Source organism: Phoca vitulina, unplaced genomic scaffold (genome assembly GCF_004348235.1).
Source record: "Phoca vitulina isolate PV1807 unplaced genomic scaffold, GSC_HSeal_1.0 scaffold66, whole genome shotgun sequence".
NCBI lineage: Eukaryota > Metazoa > Chordata > Mammalia > Carnivora > Phocidae > Phoca > Phoca vitulina.
In genome coordinates, this window is record NW_022589769.1 from 219,520 (window position 1) to 239,331 (window position 19,812).

The 19,812-nt window shown below is 38.5% G+C and overlaps 1 protein-coding gene across 3 annotated transcripts in view; it reads left to right on the top strand.

The window, feature by feature from the left end:
• RBFOX1 (RNA binding fox-1 homolog 1) overlaps window positions 1–19,812 on the top strand; it is a 1,177,605-nt gene that overhangs the window by 144,676 nt on the left and 1,013,117 nt on the right. The window lies entirely within an intron of this gene.

A 19,812-nucleotide genomic window follows, 5' to 3' on the forward strand; every position in this document is an offset into this window, starting at 1 on the left:
GATACCTGTCATTATACATTTGTCCAGCCCCGTAGAATGTACTACTCCAAGACAGAACCCTCATGTAAATTAGAAACTCCGGGTGATAACGATTTGTCAGTGTGGGTTCCTTGATTATCACAAATGTGTCACTCTGGCGGGGATGTTGATAATGGGGAAATCGACGCATATGTGGGTGTGTGGCATGTGTGGGAAATCCTGTACCTCCTCTCAGTTTTGCTGTGAACCTAAAAGTGCTCTAACAAATAAAGTCCAAGAATAACATGAAAATGTTTCAATAAATAATACACCCATAAGACTTACCTAGCTAGATAAAACAAATATTTTATTGTAATTTGGAATTTCATTTTTTTTCTTTTTCTCAAAGTAAGGAATGACTGCCTCCACATAAGAATTTAATAACTTGATTCTGTTTGGACAAAGATATTTAACAAGATTATTTTTCCCCCATGGCAATCTGCAGATTAATCAGGTAATTTTAGGTGAATCAAAGAGCTGGGAGGACTGTCCCATTCATGCTGTCTTTGTGCTCACGTAGGCGCAATACCATCATCCCCTGGAAGGATGTATGCAAGTACATCAGCTTTGTGGTAATTATATGGATATTTTAGTTGTTCGGTGCATTTAATTATGCTTTGTCAGGCAGCCCCTGTTCACTCTTAGTGGGGCAAGCTCCGACTGGATTATTGCCAAGAGACTTGTACGTTTAATGCTCCACACGATGCATTCTCCTAGAGGCAGAGAACGAAACGAAACTGGGCAGCAGGGTTGTCAGACCAACCACCTTTCCTCTCTGTTTTCATTCTTAAAAAGAGTTTTTAATTGAAAGTTTCAGAGACCATTTCATCCTTTGAAAAATCCTCTTAAAAAAAAGTAATACATGACTTTTGGAACCAGTAACACAACACAGAACCATCTAAAGTAAAATGAATAGATGGCCCCTTCTCCATCTACCCCCATAATACCGGCCCTGGAAGGATGGATTCTCATTTACACATGGCTGTGTGCTCTTCTGTGTTAATGCAGACACACGTGTTCATATGCGTGTCTTCCGCAGAGGGGCTCACACTCTACGTTTTATTGAGTGACTTCCCTGTTTTCACGTGGCATGGGCATTATCCTCACATGTTAATGTTAAAAATCTTTTGATTCTGGGGCCGCCTGTCTGGCTCGGTTGGAGGAAAGTGGGGCTGTGAGTTTAAGCCCCACATCGTGTGTAGAGATTACTTAAATAATTAAATAAATAAAGTTAAAAAACCACTTTGATTTTGATCCTTTGTAACAGCTGTGTAGTATTTTGACACACTGACACACTGTGAATTGTTCAGCTATCCTGTACTCATGGCCTTCAGATTCTTTCTACTGTGGATTTGTTCTGTCTCCTGATAAAATAAGCATTGCCACAACAAACATTTTGTGGGTATTTCTTAAGTCCTGTACTTTTTCTTTCTGTTGGAATAAATTCCCAGAACTGAAATAATCCGTGAAAATTTTGCAAATTTTTATTTCCAGTAAGTATTACCAGATTTTTACCCAAAAAGATTGGGATAATTTTCAGTGTTCCCAATACTGTAAGCTACTTGGCCAACATCATATATTAGCAGTTTTAAAAAAATTACTAAGTATAGGTGTGGCACATGGTATGTTGTTGCTTTAATTTGTGTTTTCCTGACTACCTGTGATACACAATATCTTTCCTGTTGTATGAGTCACTGCTTTACCATCTTTGTCCGTTTTCAGTTGGTTTCTTTCTCTTGTTAATTTGTAGAAATTCTTTGCATGCTCTAGCTGTTCACCTTAGTTATACTTGTTAGAAATACATGCTATCATTTGCCTTTTGACTCTGTCTGCAGTGTCTCTTGCCATATAGAAATTGAATTTTTCAGTGATCACTTTCATTGTTCAATTAAGGAGCTATCCTTCCCCATCCAATTTTTATAAATAGCCTATTTTCTTAGAGAAATTTATAGGGTTTTTTTTTGCCTTTTCTTTAGATTTTTTAACTTACCTGAAATTTACTTTTTTTTTTTTAAGTAATCTCAACCCACACCATGGGGCTTGAACTCACAACCTCAAGATCAAAAATCATGAGCTCTACCAACTGAGCCAGCCAGGCACCCCTGGAATTTACTTTTTCAAAATTAAGTATGAAATTTAGCATGGTGAAAAGGTTATTCAGCTAACCCAACACCATTTATTCAGTTTTTCACCATTTCCACTAACTTGTATGTACACAAACACACACACACACACACAGACACAAGCACATTATCATTTCTGCCCTCTTTACTTGTTCCCTTCAACTACTTATTTCCTGTTGTGTCTAGAGTTTCTCTCATTAATGCCCTTCAGCCCTGGCATCAAGCTGTTGAATGACATAGGGAAGCCAAGAATTCCTTACATTAAAGTTCTGGGCTAGTAATATTTGGGGTCAGAAACTTTTTTTTTTTTAAGATTTTATTTATTTATTTGAGAGAGAGAGAGAGTACAAGCAGGGAGAGGGGCAGGCAGAGGAAGAGGGAGAAGCGGGTTCCCCGCTGAGCAGGGAGCCGTAGGTGGGACCCGATTCAAGGACCCTGGGATCATGACCTGAGCTGAAGGCAGACACCTGAGCCATCCATTCGCCCCTGTGGTCAGAAACTTTCTGAACTGGTGTACTCGTTAGGTTTCTTTTGGTTATAAGTAACAGAAGCCCTACTCAAGCTGGTTTAAGCAAAAATGAAGAATATTAACTTTCAGAACTGAGAACTCCAGGAATTGCTCTAAGATTACTAGATCTAGAAGCTCAAACTATGTTACCAGGACCAGGTCTCGCTCACTCAATCTCCAGACTCTGTTACCACCATGTTTAGGTTGGCCCCACCATTATAAAGTGGGAAGATGCTTACTCGCTGCCCCAGGTTAACGGCCTTAGCCCTCAGCTTAAAGCCCTGGATCACATGCCCATTAGTAATACAATTCCCACTGTCAGAAGGATGTGAGTTTCTCAGTAGCTAGGCTAACTCACATGCCCAGCCTGAGCTAGGGGGTATGGGCAAGTCTACAGGAACTGCCCAAACTGGGGGCTCACCCTCCCTGAGAGAGGGAGAGCCTCTAAGAAGACATTAAAAGCTGTAACTGGAAGGGTGGGGGTACCCCTTGATAATCCCAAACTAGTGATGTTCACTACAGCTGATGCAGTGTGACTCAAATTTCCATATTATTTCTGCAAATTCATTCAGCCCTTTAAATGAGTCATTGCTTCATGTTCTCCTGTCCCTGCCACCAGCCTTTGATCAAATATTGGCCCTTGGGGTGAAGGCAACCCTTTGATCCAAGTTGGGGGGCAGCTCTAATGGCTGTACCTAAATGTTGGTGTCCAGAGAAATACAAATTAAAATAATAATGTAATACTATTTTCACATCTTGAATTGGCAAAAGATTAACAAAATTGATAGTAGCTGATTTTGGCGAGACTGAGATAACACAGTCCTTATATCCTGATGGTGGAAGTTATAGCCTTTGAAAAGCTATATTAAAAAAGATACAGCTTTAACCAGCAAAGCCTCTTTATTAATTAACCCTATAGCACAAATGTTTTCAAATAGTTCTATCTTTTGAAAATAGCCAGTGCAGAAAAGCATACATGTGAAAAGGTTTGGCTCAATGTACCATTATTTATAATATCAAAGTTATATCCAATTTAATATATATCAGTAGTGGACTGATTACAAAACTGCCATCTGGCCTGCTTTTGCCTGACATTTAAAGAAAGGGCAATTATACATCCGAACACCAAAGCCCAAAATCTTTTAATGGAAGGAAAACAGCTCCTCAGTGAGAATTTGGTCCTAACATCACTGCCATGGTTAGTATTTTGCAAAGGTTTACCCTACAGTGGGCAGGTCACCTCTCTCGTGCTTTGATTACACCTTCCATATGGATTACAGATCATATTCAAAGCATTAATTACTCAGCAACAGCATTAATCACTTTGCTGAATGCATTTCACCTTTTCTCCTTCCTATAATGTTTGTTTAAGCCAAGCTGACTGGATAGCAGTGCATTAAAACTATGTAGTAGTATCTGTCAGAAGGAGAGCTGAGCCTCCAAGAGAAAGATTCTGGGGTCGGTTGTTAAGCCATCATTTCTTAGCTCTGTTACCCCCAGGCAAGGTGCTTACCAGCTCTGGGAAGTCCATATGCTCTTTTGCAAAATGGGCATAATAATCAGTCTCTCAGATCTAGCCTGATTATCATGAACGGTATCTAATAGCGAGTGTTTGTAAAATGTTCTATAAACCTGAAAGTCCTGGACACTTTCGCAGGTGTTGCTCTTATGGAATTACCTTTTATGACGACATTCAATCTCTGTCCTCTTGTTCCCATACGAGGAGGTTTTTATTCAGGCAGAGTGGTTGTTTAACACTTTATATGTTTGCAGAACAAGGCAGAGCAGGTTACTAGGAAAAAGAAAAAAGTGGTGGAGTGAGTTTTGTTGTTGTTTACTTATTTGTTTTATTTGACAGGGAGACGAAAGGCACTCTTTCTATACCTTCTGCCCCCTAATGGCGCTATTCTTCTTTTGACTGTGTAGATGAATCTGTAAGAGTCAAGATAACACAGTGCATTTGATTCCATCCTTTACTGGACATCTTTTATTTTCATTTCTGTACTGAATGAGTTTGGCAGTTGAACTCAGCCCTTGAGTTCCTAGGACTTAGTTTCTAAAATCTACAAGGAAAGTAAAATGGCAATATCCTCACCTGCACGTTTAATGCACACTCAGACCAGAGCCTTCTCACTTATAAAGAAATATATGTGTCCTTAAGTGACATATATTGGAACACGGCCTTGCTCATTTGTTTCCGTGTTGTCTGTGCTTGCTTTTGTGGTAAAAGGGCAGAGTAGCTGCAACAGAGGCTATATGGCTCACAAAGCAGAAAAAATTTACTCTCTAGCCCTTTACAGAAAAAGTTTGCCCATTCCTCATTTAGAGTGAAGTTTGAGTTGAGTCATTGATATACCAGTAAAAAACTTGAAAACTATATATATTTGTGAGTGTGTGTATAACCTTTACACTTCCTGGCTAATCCTTACCAAAAAAAAAAAAAAAAAATTTTCAAAACCTTCAGTGGTTATAATCCTCTTGAGTGCATTTTTTTTTAAGAGAGGGAGAGAGAGAGATGGGGAGGCAGAGGGAGAGAGAGAATCTTATGGAGGCTCCATACCCATCGTGGAGCCTGACGCGGGGCTCAATCTCACAACCCTGAGATCATGACCTGAGCCAAAACCAAGTCAGATGCTTAAGTCACTGAGCCACCCAGGCACTCCTTCTTGAGTACATATTGACATCATTTTATTTTTCAAACATTTTTAAATGCCTACTCTATCCCAATGTGACTGTGTTAGGTACTTCCACATATGTTATTTAATCCCCTCAGCAACCATCTGAATTTGTTGGTATTAAACCCATTTTTGAGGTGAGAAAACGGGTGTTCAGGAGGATTTAAATAACTTGCCAAATTTCTTGGAACTTCACAGAGCCAGAATTCCAACTTAGACATGTCTGTGAGCCGATGGTTGCTGGGTGTAAGGTGATTGGACATATCCTCTCTCCACTATCCTGGTGCCAACTGCATGGGAGGAATCTTTCAGGGAAGGAAATCAAGGGATAAAGAACTAGCCTAATGTGTACCCAAAGAGGCTTAAGTCAGAGTTTCATCTTTTTTTATTATCTTTCTAAGGAATTTTGAACTACACTAGGCTCTTTGACTTTGAATCATAGCGTGTTGTTCAGTGTGGGTGCTCATACTTAGATTCTAGTGATGTGACTGACTGTAAAGTAAGTGAAGAAAAACATAGAATCTACTCAGATTGATTTCTAGGCAGAAAGGTACAGAAATCTGAACAATCCTTATTTTGGAACAAGTATTCCTACTCCATGTTGACTTTCATACAATTAAATGCAATCGATCTATTATTTATATTATTTAATTATTTGTATGAATTGCATTTAATGACATAATGAGGTTTAATTATATTTTAGTTATAATTATCTTATATATATATATTTTTTCTTCAGACTACTTTATTGAGGTAGGATTAACATACAAAAAGTTGTAGATATTTAATGTATACAACTTGAGTCTGGAGATAAGTACATACCTGTGAAATCATCACAATTAAGGCCATAAACTTATACATCACCTCAAATTTTCCTCTTTTTAAAAATGTTTTTCTTTTGTAGTAAGAACACTTCATAGAACTACCCTGTTAACAAATTTTTAAGTATATAACACAGTATAGTTAACTATAGGCCCTGTTGTATAGTAGATACCCAGAACTTACTCATATAACTGTAACTTTGTACCTTTTGACCAATATCTCCCCATCCCCCTTCTCCCCTACCCTGTCCCTGGTACCACTATTTTACTCTCTGGTTCCATGAGTTTGACTATTTTAGACACCCCATAAATGTGGGATCATGCATTGTCTGTCCTTCTGTGTCTGGTTTATTTCACTTAGCATAATGTCCTATAGATTCATCCATGTTGTTGCAAATGGCAGGGTTTCCTTCTTTTTCAAGGCCAAATAACATTCCACTGAATGTATATACTACATTTTCTTTACTTGTTTGTCCATCCATGGACATTTAGGTTATTTCCATAGTTGACTATTTTGAATAATGATGAACATGGGAGTGCAGATCTCTCTGAGATCCTAATTTTAATTCCTTTGGATACATAACCCAGAAGTGGGATTGCTGGATAAATTGGTAATACTATTTTTAATTTTTTAAGGAACCTCCATACTGTTTTCCATAGTTGTGTACCAATTTACATTCCCACCAACAGTGTACAAGAGTTCTTTTTTCTCCACATCCTGTCCAACACTTTATTTTCTGTGTGTTTTTTTTTTTTTTAAATAATAGCCATTCTAACAGGTGTGAGGTGATATCTCATTGTGGTTTTTATTTCCCTAGTGATTAATGATGTTGGGATTATTATATGTAAAGTGTTGTAGCAACACCAAGAACTCAGTTTGCATTAATATGGTGCTTATTTTTAATAGTGTTGTCATTGTTATTATAATAATAATTTTTATTACTATTAAATATAATGGCATACATAAATATCCAGGCAAGGTGACTTTATAGTAGCTGGGTTTCCTAAACTGCAGTATTTATGCCCCCTAGAAATATACTGTGGTGAGATAGGGACCTTCAGCCACAGAGTACATAGAGCTGGTTTCCTGAAGCATCAGTTTTGCTCAAAGCTTTTGGAGGAAAGGTGTTATTTTTTATATTAAAAGCAAACAAATATATAGGTAAGAGAAGGCACATGAATTTTTAAAAGAAAGCATGAGACATGAAACACCATTTACATGCCATTGGTTTCTTCCATCTATGGCTCTAGAACTCTAGGGATAAGGCTTATATCTCCTTTGTCATTAGTTAGTGCTATTTACAGGGGAAATTTTGCAGAGCAGTAAATTATAACATCACCCAAAGGTGACTTTTATTTTTCCATACAGTTCTATGTTTGATCCTTCAAACTCTATACCTTTGTTAAGACAGAAGAACATGGTCAGTAAAGGGTTAATAGGAATATTCCCAGAATAAGCTTTTTTTTCTTTTCTTTCTTTTTCTTTTTTTTTTTTTTTAACGTCTCTATTGGTGATCTTTATGGCCAGAGCATTCTTTATCTTTAGAGCTGAGGAAAAAAGAAAAACCAAAGAAACAGAGTATATTTATATCCAGGCCTGAGGGATGGGGCATGGGAGTTAAAGAGTGTGTGTGGGGTAGGGACGGTGTTTTTCTCTGCAAAAGGATACCTCTTTGAAGTCAGCTCTTAATTGCACAGGGTAGACTTACTGCATAAGGTAGATAAATGTCCAATGCCTTCCATACTGTGGTGGGGTTAAGGATGATTAGGAGCCCTGGAAGCCTATTTGGCTTATGTTTTTTGGTCATGAAGGGCCTATAGTTTAGCTTTTATTTTTTTCACCAAATAAAACTTTAAGTCATCCAGATACATTGGCAAAATTCCAAGATTCAGTATTGCAATTCATCATACAGCTTGATAAACTTGTGTCCCACTGCTGGACCACACTGCCTTTTATGCACAAATTAATATATTTTTACAACCCCTGGAATGGTTTTGTAAAGAGCACAATTATAGTTTAGGACATTGCCATCTGCAGTGGGACATTTAAAACAGAATTAGGTCTAGAAATCATGACTGACATGTCGTTGTCACTCAAACTGTGATTGGTCCAGTACCTTCTGTTTTATTAACAATTCTAATGGGAAATAATTTTGCCACAGAAATTCTCATCTGTTAAATAGCCCTTAAATGACCATTTTTTTATTTTCCATTTGCAGGGATAAATAAAATCATTTTATTTGTGTGTCTGTGTTAAAACATTTAAAATATTCAGCAGACTTTTAAAATGTGTCCTTATCTTTCTTGTCTTGCTCGGTTCTCCCTTCCTCTTCTAACTTTTCTCATGGACCACAAGTCCCAGGATTTGGAAATGCTCTGAGGCATTCTTTTCTTTTCTTTTTTTTTTTTTTTACCCTTGAGAAGGTCCTTTCTTGGTACATGAGCAAAAAGAACTACAGATAGAAAGAGCTTGCAGTATATGCATTGCAACCTGAATGTGGACATTGGCTGTGTGAGGTCAATGGCAGGGTTTTGTCAAGAGGGTATTGGAGATCTGGTAGAAAAGAAAGGAAAGGGAAAGTAAGGAGAAAAGAAAGTGCTGGGGTAGAATATAAACAGTAGAATGGAATATAAACAAAATCATATCCAGGAGTTTGTAGCAACACCATCAAGTCCTAGGAACAAATAAAATGGTTGTGTCTCATGTGCTGGTGAAGTTCTAAAAATGCAACCATCAGTAGAGTCGGTCATACCTGTTGGCGGTCCCTTCAGAAGGTCTCAATCAAAGCCCAGCCTATTGTCTCTTTAGGAGACCCATCACAGCCAAATTTTAATCCAGCTCTGAATTGGATTCTTCTTTGATTAAACACCAGATGAGGCACTGGTTTGCTTTAAGGGGCCATGCATACCATGTGGAAAAGATGTGGCTTTGAAAAGGAGACTCACACTGAGGGAGTTGAGCTGCCCCTGCTCCTATGGGTATCTGAGAGCCCAAAACCCAGGAGTGAAGAGCAGATTGCCATCTCCTATTTCATACTCACTCCTCAGCATAAGCGCAGTGCCTGGGATGCCTGTGCATTTGCTATCACTGTTCATATTGGTTTCCCTTTCTTTTGTTTTCCTTACTGTCCAATGTTCCAGTTGAATGGGTATAACTTGAGTAAGATTACAGTGTGACTTCTCAGAATCGGAACTTTGACCTTCCTGCAGAAGGAATCATCCCAGCATCCCAGAGTGCCCTCATATCCCATAGGGTCACTCAGTGGGAGTTAGAAATCCTCCAATGCCACCAAGACCTATAGGATAGCAGATAGGAACCTCACAATCCTATATTATATCTCATGTGGACTAAGCTGTTGGTGGGTGAATAACTTCCATCTTACTAGTGATAAGGGTTTGTGATGCCAATGGAGCTCACATTCTAGACAGCAAAGTGACCCTAAGAAATCTCTGTTTCCTACTCAAACTTGGCACACAATAAGTCCTGTAGTTAGCAAACACTCATTAATCATCTACTTTGTGCCTGGCAAACAGACATTTGCTTAGTGAGTACTTTATTATTTTATTATCAGTCATTTTAAATATTTGTATATAGAAACCTGATTAGACATTGTTTATAGCTAAAGTTCCTGCATCCAGGGAGGGCTGGTTGTTTGCCTTAGAAAACATGTCCCATTATGTACTTCCTGAATAGGTAGAGTATGTTAAAAAAATAACATTTGATCCAGTTGGTTACAGTAACAGCTTGTTAAGTGCTTGGATTTAACCATCTGGGTCATCTTACTATTGTAAACTACTCACAAATATTAAATGTGTGACTTTATTGTTATATGAAAACATAGATATGGCACAGTCTTGTCTACTGTACATTAATCCAAATGTATTGTAGGACTTGATTAACAACTATATCCTATTGTGTTGCCTTGAGCATTAACAGTGTCAAATATCAAAGGGTATCTCCTTTTCCAAGATCACCTGTTCTATGTCCATGGCTCCATCTTTTATGCTCATGAATTCTGGATGGTCTTCAGCCTCTCTCCAGAGTCCCCGGTCTCTCTACCCAGTTCCCTGTTGGATAGCTCCATCTGGAGGTTCCACAACTATATCCAACTCAGTGTGGCCAAAATGAGCCTCTTATCTTTTCCAGATTTTTATCTGATGCTCCTGAACTTGGTCATTGGTGCCACCATTCAATCAATAACTTATGAAACAAATCCAGGAATTGACATTGACTTTTTGACCTCTCCTTCTTCTTTCTTTTTTTTAAACCATCCCCACCCCTACTTATTTTCATTCAATGAGTCCTTTTAATTCTGTTTATAAAATATTTATCAACTCTTTCCTTCCCATTATATGTTCACTGCCATGTCTTCATTTATGTAAACCCTCCTAATCTTTTGGCCTAAAATTTAGTAAAAGAGTCTCCTAATGGATCTCCCTGCTTCCAGTGGTCCATTCCCACACTCCACCTGGAGTGGCCTTCCTAACCACTGACTATTCCTCTTTCCTTGCAGAGGAATGGACTCCACAACCCTTAGCATGACATAGAGGGCCTTTATCATCTGACTTATGCCCACTTTCCCTGCCCAGACATCTACCCTAGCCATTAGCTCACACAGTCATGCCTCTGTGCCTTTACATAGGTTGTTTTCTCCAGTTAGATTGCCATTCTCTATTGACCATGTTGAATGAGCTCCCATGCATCCTTTAAAACCTAACTCAAGCATCACTACTTTGTGAATCCTTTGCAATCTGCTTTCTGACCTTAAGCAGAGCAAAAAGGCTCCTATACCAAGCAGATGCATAGCACACTTTATGTCACTTATAATATATATCCACATCTTATAATGTATAAACTTCAAATATATAAATTTATAATAATGCATATAATTATATTGCTATTTTATATTATCATACTTATTGTAATTCTTCTTTAACAAACTTATTCAGCTTTGTATCTCTGGGCCTAACAAGGATTCTGGAATTCATATATGGAATTCAGTGGGTATTCACATATATAATGTTAAAAGAATGATTCAATCAATTATATTTTTGGTGACATTCTTGGGAAGACATCTTTATGCTTACAATTGGAAAAAAAAAAGCCTAATAAAGCCTCTAGTGTCGGAGAATTTGTATTTATTTTAGCACTCGGTTTTTAAATTGCATTTCTGACAGGCTGGCCCACCAGCTATGCTTCATGAAAGATCATGAGACACAGGGAAGAGGTTTATTCATCTCAGCATTGGGATATTTTGCTTTTCTGCAAAGCAGAGGGATCTGGGGACTCCTTTGCAGGCTGGCCGTGTCCTGTGCAAGCCCAACTGTATCTAGAGATTCTAGCAGGGATAGAGTATGTGGGTGGGAGTGTGTAGGAAGTCAGCTTACATCAGAACCACATGGGAAAGAAAAGAGATATAAAAGTAAGAAGAAAGCTTTCAGTGACCAAGACAACGACCATCCCCATCTCTGTCTTCCTCTGGGGTCAGAGTCTTGTTTCTGCTTATCTCTCTGTCTCTCCCTCCTTCCTCCCATTTCTTTCTTGAGGTCACCTCTCGCTACTTCTTTATTTCTCTGCAGACTGTTTCTCTTGACTACTCATCAGACTCTACCTTGAAAATCTACCCAGTCTTCCAAGTCCAATTGTCAAAGCTCACCACTCCATCTCTTTCCCAATTCCAAAAGTCTCTCTAGGAGTGAATCTGATTTGACCAGAGAGGATTATGTGTCTGGCCCTAATCCCTGGACTGGGGATTGGTTGAGGTGGGGTCACAAGAGGAGAGGTTTCTCTAAGAAACCTGCAAGAATAGGGGGCAGTGATCTCTGTGGTGGGTATGGAGAGATGTTGGCTGAGTATTACACATATCTTTAGCATCAAGAGCCTTTCCATCTCTCAAATCCCTTGAGTAAAGGACACCCTCAGGTGTGTAAGATTTCTGCCCTCATTCTGTCCTGGGCCCAGACCAAATTAAGTCATTGGAATTAGGAGTCTTATTGTATTTCCTTATTTCCTTTGTAGGGTGACATACTACTGAGACCTACAAGGTGAGGAGATTTGGGGAAAAGAGTGATTTCTAATCTCTTATGACTTTTTGTTTCCCAAAATGTCTGTGCAATCCCCTACTTAGGAAATTCAAGGGAAAATTGTTCTGAAGAAGGTAGCATGAGCATTTGGGGATATCTCTAAGCAAACCTCTTCTGTCTTAAAAGTGTCCATGTTGGCATTACATACAGAAACACCAGTAATAATATGTGTATCTCTCTCCATACATGGGAGGAAAGATCTTTTCCTCTACCCATCTTAGGTTTTCTGGCTGGGGTTCTATAAATTATACTGACAAAAGACAGATTAACAAGAGAAAAGCATACAATTTTTTTTTTTTTTAATATAAGTTTTACGTGACACAGGAGACTTCATAAGGAAATGAAGACCCAAAGAAGTGGTTAAGTCTGAGCATTTTTATACTAGGTTTGATGAAGGGTTGGAAGTCATGGGGAAACATGATATGAGCTAAGTGGTAAACTGGGGAGAGCTCAGCAAGTCTTCTCTGTGTCCCTCCATCTTTGGAGATGAGGGTGTTCCTTCTTCCATGTACAGGGAGGGCACCTCTCCCATGAGATCTTACAAACTGTTTCAGAGTAGATGGTAGGGAGGGGGTCACCTGCTATTACTCAGATTCTTTCAGTTTAAAAGATTCAGTATGGGGGCGCCTGGGTGGCTCAGTTGGTTAAGCGACTGCCTTCGGCTCAGGTCATGATCCTGGAGTCCTGGGATCGAGTCCCACAGCGGGCTCCCTGCTCAGCAGGGAGTCTGCTTCTCCCTCTGACCCTCCCCCCTCTCATGTGCTCTCTCTCTCATTCTCTCTCTCAAATAAATAAATAAAATCTTTAAAAAAAAAAAAAATAAAAGATTCAGTATGCCGAGGTGCCATATTTTGGAGTAGGGAGTCCTGAACCCCTTTACTATCCACCGCAATCTTCTGCTCCAGGGCCTGAGGACACCTTTTAATATCTGAAAGGTTTTCCCTACTGCCTCCTCAGCCCTCATAGGTCACAACCTGAATCTTATTTCTGGCCCTACCCCTCCTTGTCCACTTTGTGTTCTGGTTATTACTGAATGGACATCATCCTACGAAGCTCTTTGCTGGCAGAGGACATGTCTGCCCTTTTTTGGTGACTCAGCGGTGCAAGTCAGATGGCATGTGCTCAATCAGTATTTGAAGGAAACAAAAGCAGGAAGCTGAACCATGTAATAATAACTCCCAACAAACTAAGAATCATATCTGAGGCGTCTACCCCAATTACATCCCCATCTCAATGCATGGTTTATTTCAAACATAGCAGTTACTAAAATCTGTCATTATCTTGTTTATTGTCTGTCTTACCCACTAGAACATAAGCTCCCTGAGGGCTAGGGTTTTGTCTATCCTATTTACCTAACATAGTATTGAATACAAGTAATCACTGTGGAAATAAACAAATACCAACCAAATGAGAACAAGCAAAGACTGTTTATTCAGAGCATGCTACAGCAAGGGAGTTAGCCACTGTCACTTGTGTTTTGTCAGACTCTTCACGTCGGGCAATAGGGTGAGAAAGCTTTATAGTTGAAAAAAAAGGGAAGGCTTCAGTTGTGCCCTAACTGGAGGCTTTTGTCCTGGGAAGGCTGCAGTTCGACCAAGTAGAAGCAGCACCTTCTCTGTGACTCATTGGGTTCATATTGAGCTTTCTTTGGTTGGTCCTAAGTTGAAGTGGGTACAAAAATTAGGAAAACTGTCTATTACTAATCAAGTCATGGCTGTTTCTGAGCCAGTTGTTACAGGGTTTTTTGTTTGGCTTCCTGAGCTGATCACCAGAGACAGAAGTCAGAAGTGGTCTGATTTCCTGTAAGTATGATTTGTGGATAGCGGTCTGGTTTCCTGGGCTGCTTGCTGCAGATCATAGGTCCAAGTTCTATTTGTATATGTGGTCTGGTGGTTTTCCATTTGTATATTTGGTCTCTCATCGTTGATGGGAGAAAAGGAAGGAGGAAGAAAGGAAGGACTGTTATCTGAATTCCATTTCCATGATCCAGATTTCATTTTGAGTACCTCATGTCAAGGAGCAACTCATCCTAGAGCTGACATGGTGGCTGTTTTCAGGAGTGTCCACCCTTGAATCATATCCCATAGTCCAAAGCTGGAGCACAGTAAAGAAGAAAGAGACTCTTTTCCTGTCAGTGGGCCAAACAAGAGCCAAAGCTTTTGAGGAGGCACTTGAAGAATTTTCAGTTTGCAATTGTGCAGAAGCTGTTGTTCAGGTAATTTAACATTGATTTTAGTTTAAAAGGCAATTAAGACAAAATGGGCAGCCACTAGCCACTTAGGTTAAATAAGCTTAGATTTAAATTGCTCCCCATTACCACCTTTGTTTTCTATGTTTGAGCTCTTTTATGCAAATTTAACATGCAATGGTGTGGTGGCCCAATTGGGGCAGGTGGATGGGAGAGGAACCGAGCCAGAGCCAGGAAGATGGTTATTGGAAGAAGAAATAGTTGGCTCAAAATTGTTCCCAGGGTGAGATAGGTTCTCTTCTATCCTGTTACTGGGTATATGGATTAGTAGAACATTCCAGGATTCTGGTTCTTTATATCTAAAATCCTAAAAATGGTGCCCGGGTTTTGACTCAATGATTTACTTCCAAATATTTATCCTGAAATAATGAACAGAGATAAGCTCATAACATTATGGATCAGGATGTTCATTTCAGTATTATTTAACATAGAGTGAAAGAAATTGTACATCCTTATAGTGGCATACCAAAATTGATGTCTTTTTAATTTTTTATGGCAGAAAATCTTCATGATATATTGCAAAGTGCAAGAATAGTGTAAGACAATTTATATGGTAAAATGTCTATTATGTACTCATGATTTTTAAGTTACACATGCAGTGAAAAATGTTTGAAGTGAGGGATGCCTGGTGGCTCAGTCGGTTGAGCGTCCAACTCTTGATTTCGGCTCAGGTCATGATCTTAGGGCCCTGGGATTGTGCCCTCAGCAGAAATCTGTTTGAGATTCTCTCCCTCTCCCTCTGCCCCTCCCCAGCTCACGTGCTGGTGCTGTCTGTCTCTCAAATAAAAAAGTAAATCTTTAAAAAAAATCTTTGAAGTGGACAGATTTGCAATGCCTTACATGTGGCTATCTGGGTGATAAATAATGAGTGACTTTTTCCCTATGCTTTTTCAATTTTCTCAAATTTCCACAATAAACACCTATGAGGTGAGGGAAGCTCCTGCTGCTGAAGTTTGGGGGCAAGCGTGCTGGGATCAGGACTCCTAAAACAACAAATATGTCTGAAAGGCTGTGGTCCAAGGCCATTTTTGCTGGTTATAAGCAGGATCTCTGGAACCAGAGGGAGCACATAGCTTAAAATTGAAGATGTTTATGCTCGAGATGAAACTGAATTCTGTCTAGGCAAGAGAAATGCTTCTGTGTACAGAGGAAAGCGCAATGCAGTGACTCCTGGTGGCGAACTGGACAAAACCGGAGTAATCTAGAGAAAAGTAACTCGTGCTCATGGAAACAGTGGCATGGTATGTGCCGAATTCCACAACAACCTTCCTGCTGAAGCCATTGGCCACAGAATCTGTGTGATGCTGTACCCTTCAAGGACTTAAACTTCCTGAAAAGTAAAGAAATAAAGGTGTAGCTCTGTAAAAAAAAAAAAAAAAATACTATTTTTATAATTATAAAAAGGATTGAAAACAATACTTGCTTGTTGTAACACTATTTAAAAAATCCTCTCAGTAGCGATCTCCATACATACCACCCCAAGGATAAGGTTACATGTACCTGGTAAATGATGAGGAGGTAGAATGCATGTTCTGTTGCAGTAGTTCTGTTTGTTGCTCAAAGAAAGTCTGCTAAGCTTCATTAAAGAAGGTCATTCACCTGGTCCTAGTGTAAAGTTTAAAGGTGAACCATTCTATAGAGCACACTTCTAAAATATGCCCAGGTGATTCATGCGTTTGTCTATTAGGAAATGTGGCCATTTACCAGCAACCAATGTTGAGTTAATGGGATCCATTTAGGAATATAACCACAACAAGCCCATCATAAATCGTACGCTCTCCCATCTGAATATGCTTCATTAAGCTCACCTTTCCTGATGCAACTGGATTATTAGATGTCAGGATGAAGAAAATCATTAGGTCCCGCTGCTCTAATCCTACAAAGCACCAATGTGGTTGCTATGTAATTTTATTTTATTTTTTTCAGAGAGAACCTGCTTTGTGCTTTTCTATAGGAAAATATTTTCAAACTGGTAAAGAAGCAATATTACTGTATTGTGAGGCATATCTCAGTAGGTCATTACCATAACTTCCAGCAGAAGGGATAATCTACGTCGCATTTTACTTCAAGGATAAGATTGATTTTTATAAAAATCTTTAGTGCATTGAAGCTTAGAAATTTTGTTTTTTTCCTATGAAGAAGCAATTAGAAACTGGAGTTTTCCAGAAATGTTAGGTGAATGTAAGCTAAACCTTGATGTGTTTTTGAAGGTCTTATCATTCAACAGTTGAAGAGAAAAGGCAGTTTCTGAGGGAAAAAAGAACTATTGGCACAATGGCAATTGTCACAACTCACATGGCCAGGGGTGTCCACCATTTTCTTACATTTACATCTATTTGGGAAATTGACAAATACCTGAAATAACAAAGAAGAAAATAATAAGCACCCTTATTTCTACCACTCAGAACCACCAATTTGGAGTGTTTTCTTCCAGGTATGTATATATACTTATATGTGTGTAGAACAGACACACACACACTCTTTAAAAAGTGGTGTCCACCTTTCCTTTACAGTCAAAAAAGGTGTGTATAGCGGACTGGTATATATATATATATATATATATATATATATATATATATATATTGCACATACACATATATATGCACACACATACATATATTTAAATACATAATATAAAGGTATATTTTAAGGGTTTTATATACATACAAACTTTATTATAAAGGTATATGTATGTGCTTATATATATATTTATCTTTACAGGGCTTGTGTACATAAAGCACATACAAGTCCTTTTATATATAAATGTTCTTTCATTTTTTTATTTTTTTAAAGATTTATTTATTTGTTTATTTTTAGAGAGAGAAAGCAGGAGCAGGGGGAGGGGCAGAGGCAGGGGGAGACAGAGAGAGAGAAGCTCAGCGGGGAGTCCATCACGGGGCTTGATCCCACCACCCCGAGATCATGACCAGAGCTGAAATCAAGAATTGGACACTTAACCCACAGAGCCACTCAGGCGCCCCTAAATGTTCTTTTAAAGGAAAATTGAGGTCTCAACCTCAACCATCAACAGCAGTCCCCTTCTCCCTTTCCCAACACTAATATAAATTTGAGACACATTCTTCTAGATCAGAAGTTGGGGAACTTTTTCTGTAAAAGGCCAGATAGTAAATATTTTAGGCTTTGTGGGCCATTTGGTCTCTGTCATAACTACCCAGCTTTGTACTCACAATGTATAAACAAGTGGACATAGTTATATTCCAATAAAACTTCATTCATGGACACTGAAATTGGAATTTGCTAAGTTTTTCATATATTCCTATTCTTTTCATTTTTTAAACTTTTGAAATATTTAAAAAAAAAAAAAAAAGGTTTAACTTGTGAGCTGTGCAAAAACAGGCAGAGGCTGAATCTGGCCAGCCCTGTTGTGGGTCATTTTCTATATATCCACAAATATTTATATAACTACAGAAAATCTATAATATGATTCCTTTTCTGCATTATCTTTCCTAAATAGTACCATAGTGTGTGAATCATTTAATACTTGCATTTTTAAGCTCAGCAAAATTTTGACCGACATACATGTTTATATAGCTCTGTGTAGTATGTGTAGATATTTTCGTTTCCATATACATTCATGCCTATATAGCTATAGATTATTCATACTTTAGTCATTTTTTTCACTGCTATATAGTATTCCAGCATAGGATAAATTGCATTTTCTTATGCCCACAAGTATTTGTCATTTTTTCCCCCATGACAAGCGGTGGTGCAGATGTATCTGTGAGCACAGCTTATACATGTGTTTTGTTAGGGCAGACCTAGGAGTCGAACTGCTTGGTTACAGGGCGTGCACATTTTCCATTTTAATAGCTACCAATAAATTGTTTTCTTGAGTGACGATACCAATTTATATTCCCACAGGGAGACTTTCTGTCCTTGGTTTGGAGATTTCATTCATTGCTGTTTTCCTTTGGAATGGAAGCGAAGAACCCATTTTAGCTGTGCATCATCTTGTTACCACAGATGCTAGTGTGGACCTTTATTTCCCTCTGGGTTAGTACAGACATTGTTTTGAGTCTTTGCTGGGGCACTTACACATGAGAATAGCAATTTATATCAATAACCAGGTTTGGCAACATCTGCCAAGGTTGTCATACTCCGTGATTAAATGGCCATATGTGCCAGGGAACACGGGGACAATGGGGTTGTAATTAGGGTTTGCTATCTTTCCACCCACCACCCCCACCATCCTTAACTTCCCCTAACCTTGCTTTTGTGAGCTGATTTGTGAATCAGATGATTCCCCTGAGAATGCCAGTTTCTGCTGCGGTAATATGACTTTAGTTTGTGTATCTCTGTAATTATACAGGGTTCTGGTTAAGCAAAAGTCTAGAAACCTTTTGCCACTTTACCCAATGCCACTGAAAACCTTGACCTGAGATGATATGTGCATATATTAGACTTTAACTTAAATAATCAGAGAGTATAGTATATTCTGTACTGCACCATCACTGGAAAAGGAAGGTCTATCTAATGCTATCTTACCATCCTTTAAATACCACTGGCCCTGCAAAAGACAGGCAGAGAAAACACACACCAATTTTCCTTAACTCCATAAGGAACAAGTTAAACACTATATTAATGCAATATTTAAACAGTCCTAATGCATAGAAGGAAAAAAAAAAAACTTCTCATTTTGTTACTGGTATGACAGAGATGGATGATGGTTATGTAAAGGACTTGGCATGTTCCAAAAAAACCTGGAAATACTGCCTCAAGATATGGAGCTATAATAAATGTGCAAATAAATATTTGATTTATTAGCATTTTAAAATTTGCTTACCGGTATATAAAATCCTAATCACTTGTGCACAAGGTCTTTAACTAAAATCAAGTATCCAAGAAGATGACACAGGAATCCAATGAATATTTCACTGTTAATCGAATGTAGTCTATATATAAACATAAAATTTTCTTCCATGTTTAGTTCCCTCCTATTCAACTGATAAGTGCTTGAAGAAGCAAGGCCATCTTAGTGTATATAGCTTGCAGTTCCGACTGTAAAGAAAAAGAAAAAAAAAAACCCTAATTTTTCTACATGAAAAAGATTGGTCTCTGACAAAAGCATCATTTAGACTGGGAATAGCCAGGGCCTGGTATAACTCATTCCCGTTTAATTAAAAAAAAAAAAAGTCACAGATCTATGTGGATTTTTTGGGAAATTTACTTTGATGCCATTGTTATTCAAGGTAAATACATTTTCACAGGTGATATCTAAAGTTCAACAGGACGCAGTAGATATTTCCTCCTCAAAGCAGGGTCATATTTTAGAGCATTTTCATTTAGCAGATAATGTGTAAGAAGATTTGAGATC